Genomic DNA, 6,537 nt, shown 5'->3' on the forward strand with positions numbered 1-6,537 from the left:
CTGCTAGGTCTGACCGTCATCCTCCCCCACCAACGGAGCCATCTCACCACCAGGTATTGGTCAGTTGACAGCTCTGCCCCTCTCTTCATCCGTGTGTCCAAAACATGCGGCCACAGATCAGATGAAACAACAACAAAGTCGATCATCAAACTGCAGCCTAGGGTGTCCTGGTGCCAAGAGCACATATGGACACCCTTATGTTTGAACATGATGTTTGTTATGGACAATCCATGATGAGCACAGAAGTCCAATAACAAAACACCACTCGCGTTCAGATCCGGGGGCGGGGGGGTCCTGATCAGAAGTGCTCTCTAGCACCCCCTCCAAGGACTCCAAAAAGGTTGGGTAATCTGAACTGTTTGTTAGGCTCATAGGCACAAACAACAGCCAGGACCCGTCCCCCCACCCAAAGGCGGAGGGAGGCTACCCTCTCATTCACCGGGGTGAAACCCAACGTACAGGCACCAAGATGGGGGGCAATAAGTATTCCCACTCCTGCTCAGTGCCTCTCAGCATGGGCAACTCCAGAGTGGAAGAGTGTCCAACCCCTCTGGAGGAGACTGGTTCCTGAGGCAGAGGCAGCCCTGGGTTTAAGGCAGGCCATTGTATCATGTAATTGCCTGGTGATACAGGGACAACAGTAGCAATGATCTGATCAATAACTAATATGTTATCAACCCTTRTGGCCCAAACATCAGACTGGCCCACTGGGAAAATTCCCAGTCCTCCCAATTAGCCATGCCAGGCCTGCACCTGCCGCCCGATGGCTCTGCAGAGTTGGTCACCCTAACCTTAGGAAGTGCACGCTCGCTTGAGATCAGGTCCAGTCCTGGGCCACTGGGTCCTATCCTTTTTGGGAAGTGCATGGTGGAGTCGGCTGTTCCTTTTGGAGACGACCAATTGATCTTTATGTGCTGAGCAAGATGTAAGGAAATAAGGATGGCACATTCTGCTGAGTGCAGGCGTACTGTTTGAGTARTACTCAGCCAGTACATTGAGTGTTCGTCATGTGCCATGCTTCATAGGAAGGGAGGAGAGTTCTGAGAAGGGACGTTTAGACAGAGTAGGGTGAGAATTAGGGGAGGTTTCGGGAACGGTTGGAGGCGTGGTCTGGTAGGTGTATATACAACGTTTACAGTGGGTCTAATCAAAATAAATATTTAGATTTTTTTAGAAGAGTTCCTTCTAGTGACTGGTAGAAGGAAGGGTTAGGCTATAAATATGACCAGTAAATGAAAGGAAGTCAATGCAAAATCCCCATGAGAATAGAAGAACATGTGTGTGTGTGTGTGTGTCTCTTTGTGTGATTGTGTTAAAAGTGATGTTAGCATTATTGCTGACATAGGCTAATGTTGAAAGCAGTTGCAAACTTTCATGCTGCACCAGCTGGTCCAAGCTCTGACTCGCTGCAGGAGTGTGTCTGAGAGAAGCCTTCAAGCCAGAACATGTGAATGAGTTGAGGTTGTATGAATATATTAGGAGTTAGAAATCAAAAGTCATTTAAAAACATCCTGACTTAAAAAGCCATTTATTTAAAAAGAGCAAAATGATGTAATGATTACGTCAAATGTTTTAACTTCAAATTTTTACAGTAAAAATAATGAATTGAAAGAGTCAAACCGAATATTTTCAACACTTCTTTTATTTTGTCTAAAAATCACAGGTGGTTTATAATATTATAAATCATTTCATGTCAACTCAAAACAGGGTTGATCACATTTATTTCAATGTAACAACACAAACAGGGCAGACAGTAACACATTCAACCAAATAATGTAAAAATGTGAATTATGTGAGTATCTGAGGCCTGTTTTATTACTTAGAACTGATGTCACGTCTGCACTGCATGAGAAAAAGTTCTCCAGTCCAATGATATGGTAACAGTCTTCCAGACTGAGGATGAGGGGACATGGAGGCCATATGGGTAGTACTTTCTGATTGGATGGTCAACAAAGCCTTTCTCCTGGCTGCTCCTGGTTGGATGAATGAAGAAGAGATGCTGGGAGAGTGTGGAGTTCATGGCCCTGGAGAAGAGAATGTGCTTCAATAAGTGAAGAACCTGGCATGTGACTGTGGATGACAGAAGAGAAAGTTGAACAGTGATGAGAGGTGACAAGTGTTGGATTCAACTAAGTGTCTAATAAAAGTTATTCTATTTTATGAGTCAATATTTTAACTGCTTAACTCAAGACGACAGAAACAATTGAAAAGTTATTTCGAAACAATGTGGCCCGTTGACTGTCCTAGGTTCAAATATTGTTCACAGTTCCTGCAAACAATAAAAGACAGATGTGGCTAACAATATAAGATGCACATCATAACTTTACAGAAATGCACAGGTTTATTCCCAACATACATACCCTGGTAACACTTGTCACTATAATCAGTTCTGGGTGGTCTGGTTACATACTGGTATAAAGAAAGGCAGACGTGAAAATACTCAGAACAGATCTTATAGAATCCAGAAGTTTTCATAGCTTCACATAAAGAAATGATGAACATGCCAATCATCTATCAATGAAGTCCTGACAGTTCAGTTTGGAAAATAACCTGTGCAAAGATTTGGTTTCAAGCTTTTTCAGGCAGAGGATATGTTGGGGATTATATCATCTAACATTGTTCAGGCAGTTTATAAAGTGTTCAAAGCTTGCCTTATAGCACTGCAGTACTCTGCTCTACTCATTTACTAATCCCAAAGGTAAATTACAGTGTAAATCTGAAGTCTGTTCTTTAATAGTTTTGTATGGGTGACATAATATTGGGAGGGCATAAAAAAAATCACGTTTCTCATCAAATTACATTTTTTTAGCAAACCTATAAACAGCAATGGAAAAAAAACTATGCTAACAATTTTAACCTGTGATAAATCATTTGTATTTTAGAGAAAAAAAGTCAGAACTCTGAAGAGAATCTTTGTGAATAAACATTTTCAGGGCTTTTAACTTTGGCCTCTGTTTAAAAGGAGTTTGATCCCTAAAAACAGTCAGAGCTTTGATGAAGGTGGAAGGATGAGAGTGGTTGAAACACCATTTCAAAGGACATAATAAGAAATTAGACAGGGAATAGGTTAAGTTTGGAGCAAAAACTGTTTCTTTTCTTTTTTTCTGATTAAAATCCTGTTTTGTCTCATTAAACCAGTATCGTTTGGTGAGACGAGAGTCTCGTTACATCCCTACAGTTCAGAGTTTTTAACACCTGGGACTGTGAAGTCACCTGACCTGACAGCTGCTGATGTCAGGGCTGTTTCCAACACATTTACAATTTTCAATTCATAAAGACCCAAAGAANAAAAACAAAAGAAAAACAAATTACATTATGCTAAACTATTCAAATTAAATGGCTGATGAATATTAGATAACAGTAATCCCATAAATGTGCTGTAAATTATCCTTCTACAACCGGCAAATTRCATCAAAGACCACATTACAGGCTGAGCGGTCCTATAATCTCCAGTAATGTCAGGTTGTGTGATTAATACGACATGCACCACAGCATCTTCACCCCCCGTAGCTTCACGTCGTGACCTGCCACCCCTGTTTCGTGTAAATATAGGATGTAATAACATGCTGCAAGAGCATAGATGCTATTATGGCCTTCTTACCCAGGAGAGGTCATCTTTGCCACCCCACCCAAAGGAGGAGCTGCCACACCACCATGGTTAAAGGCCCTGTTTGCACCAAGACCAAAAATGAAATCCATTTTATCTTCACATTTTGTGTGGAGTGTGGAAGATTTAATCTTTAATTTAATCTTTTACCATTTGAAAAAAATGGTTTAGCAGATTCTCACTAATAAGTTAAACTGATTTACAGCTAATTCTACATTATACAAACAATTACAACACGTAAACCATCCTGGCATGGAGAAATGAGGTGTGATTATAAAGAACATGAAGAAACTTATCCAGATTTCATATAATTATAAAAGACATTTATAAATATCGGCCTTTAAAAATTTAAAAGTGGTATGTCCCACAGATGGCATTCTGGTCCGTTTGTCTCTGAAACCTGCTTTCATCACAACAGCTCCAAATGCATTTATTTTCACAGGTCACAATCTGAAATAAAAGCTGCCAGTTGGTTTGATTTGGCTGAACGTTGTATCACTTTGAAAGTCAGACTTTAGTGATTCAGTTATCCTCTGCAGCACACAGTCATTCAAGTCACTTTCTTTTTGTTCACTAAGGGACATATTGGGAGCAGTGCGTAARAAAAAGACAGCAGTCCAGCACACATCTTGAGATAAATAAAAATGTTCCAAATGAAACAAAGAACTAGCCAAACCTTCACTCAGAGTGAATCCAAGATGACTGTTTCATATTAAAAACATGGGACTGTTTCTGGCGTGCAGATTTGAACTGAAGCCATCCCATCGTCACATTTATACCCAGTGTCACTGAAATTCACTATTAGGGATGCACCGATACCAGGTTTTCTCAAACTGAGTACAAGTACTTCAGATTGGGTACTCGCCAATACAGAGTACCGATACGAGTACTTACTGAGTTATAACTTACTTAKTTATTATAATATTAAGGTAATAGAGATGTTTGTAAAATCTAATTCGAACCAGTTTGAAGAACAGATGTAGTACTTCAGTCAAAGGAATAAGCTTGTGGAATAATCTGGATAGTGATTATAAAAATGTGGCTCAGTTAATTTATTTAAAAGAACGATAAAAGTTAATTTGCTAAAGAAATTTGAAATAGTAAAATTTGTATTTATAAGAGCTGCTGTTTGAGGAGTTGTTTTTGCTTTGTTTTATTATCAGATATCAGTACGTATCAGATATAAGATTTTCTTCTTTCTGCTWCCTTTAATTTTATTTGATTTGTATTATTTTGTTGTATGGGAATTTCCTTTGATTTTAAATTAAATTAATAAAAAATATGGCACTGAATTAGAAACATATGTTTGTCAAAATGAACCTCAGTTTAAACCAGTGGTTTATTCTGGTCCTCAAGGACCATTACCCTTCATGATTTAGTTGTTTCCCTGCTCCTCAGCAGGTTTTTAAGATCTGCAGAAGCCTGTCAATCAAATCAGGTGTACCAAAGACGGAAAACATCCAAAACATGCAGGATAGTGGTCCTCAAGCACCAGGACTGAGAACCACTTGTATAAACAGTCAGACCTCATGTCTCATGTGAGGTGGGGCTTTACAGATTGATCCAAGTAATAATGATACTAACCTCAAGTCATGCAGTTTAAATCTTGTAGCACCACTCGTCCTCAGCTACAGAACAGAAGTCCAGTTGCTYCATCTTTTTCTTTGAATTTTCCATCTTCTTGATGACGGCGAAATCATAGAAACATCTGATAGCAGTGGTGTTGGACCGTGTCGAAACTAAAGTAGATCAATACTTGTGTTAGTTTCACTTGCAGCACGTCACGTCGCTCACATTTTATAAAATACAAGCTTCACCGGAGCATCCGACAACAGGGTGGTTAAAACATAAACAGTGAACTAAACAAGCACGTCAGATAATTATTTTACCGGTTCTGATTGAATAACAACTTTACAACGAACAAGCTAAGAAGTAGCATTCACCGTAGCAACCTGTTGTTTAATCCTGTAAACAGCGCATGCGCGTCACATAGGTGGGAGTCTGGAAGTTTTATTTGAAATATGAGCATCCACGCTAAAAAAGGTTTGGCGGACCAAAAGGGGGACCACCACCCCGGTCTGCCAATCCAGGGGAATTGCCCACAATGTCCACGTGATGTTGTAGAGTCACGTCAACCAACACAACCCCACAACATCCAGAGCCTTAAGGAACTCTGGGTGAATCTCATYCACCCCCAGCGCCCTGCYACCRAGGAGCTTTTTAACCACCTCAGTGACCTCACCACCAGAGATTGGAGAGTCCGACCCAGGGTCCTCAGGCTCTACTTCCTCATGGGAAGATGTGTCGGTAGGAATGAGGTCTTYGAAGTATTCTGTCCACTGACCCACAACGTCTCGAATTGAGGTCAGCAGCGCACCATCCCCACCATAAATAGTGTTGTTGGTGAACCACTTTCAACCCCGAGACACCGGATGGTGGACCAGAATCGCCTTGAAGCCATACGGAAGTCTTTTTCCATAGCCTCTCTGAACTCCACCCACGCCAGATTTTTTGCCTCAGCGACTACCTGACCCGCAGTCCACTTGGACCGCCAATACCTATCAGCTGCTTCTGGAGTCCCACAGGCTAAAAAGACCCAATAGGACTCCTTCTTCAGCCTGACAGCATCCCTCACCGCTGGTGTCCACCAGTGGCTTTGAGGGTTGCCGCCACCACAAGCACTGACAACCTTACAGCCACAGCTCAGGTAAGCCGCCTCGACAATGGAGGTACGGAACATGGTCCACTCAGACTTAATGTCCCCCACCTCCCCTGGAACATGTTCTTTTTTTGTTTATTTTTTGTCACTTCAGTAGAAAACGAAACCAAATATTGTTAGTTTATTTATTTCTTCATCATCAGTGACTTTCTTTAAGTGACGAGAAAATAAAGAAAGAGAGAAAAACGGAGAGAGAAGTAATTAGAAAGAT

At 40.9% G+C, this 6,537-nt stretch overlaps 1 protein-coding gene across 1 annotated transcript in view; it reads right to left on the reverse strand.

The window, feature by feature from the left end:
• Positions 1–1,624: 1,624 nt before the first annotated feature.
• Positions 1,625–6,537, reverse strand: part of bckdhb (branched chain keto acid dehydrogenase E1 subunit beta) — a gene marked incomplete in the record, with an annotated part of 56,644 nt that continues 51,731 nt past the window's right edge. Inside the window, 1 exon segment of the mRNA XM_014029669.1 lies at positions 1,625–2,070.

Source organism: Austrofundulus limnaeus, unplaced genomic scaffold (assembly GCF_001266775.1).
Source record: "Austrofundulus limnaeus strain Quisiro unplaced genomic scaffold, Austrofundulus_limnaeus-1.0 Scaffold938, whole genome shotgun sequence".
Lineage (NCBI taxonomy): Eukaryota > Metazoa > Chordata > Actinopteri > Cyprinodontiformes > Rivulidae > Austrofundulus > Austrofundulus limnaeus.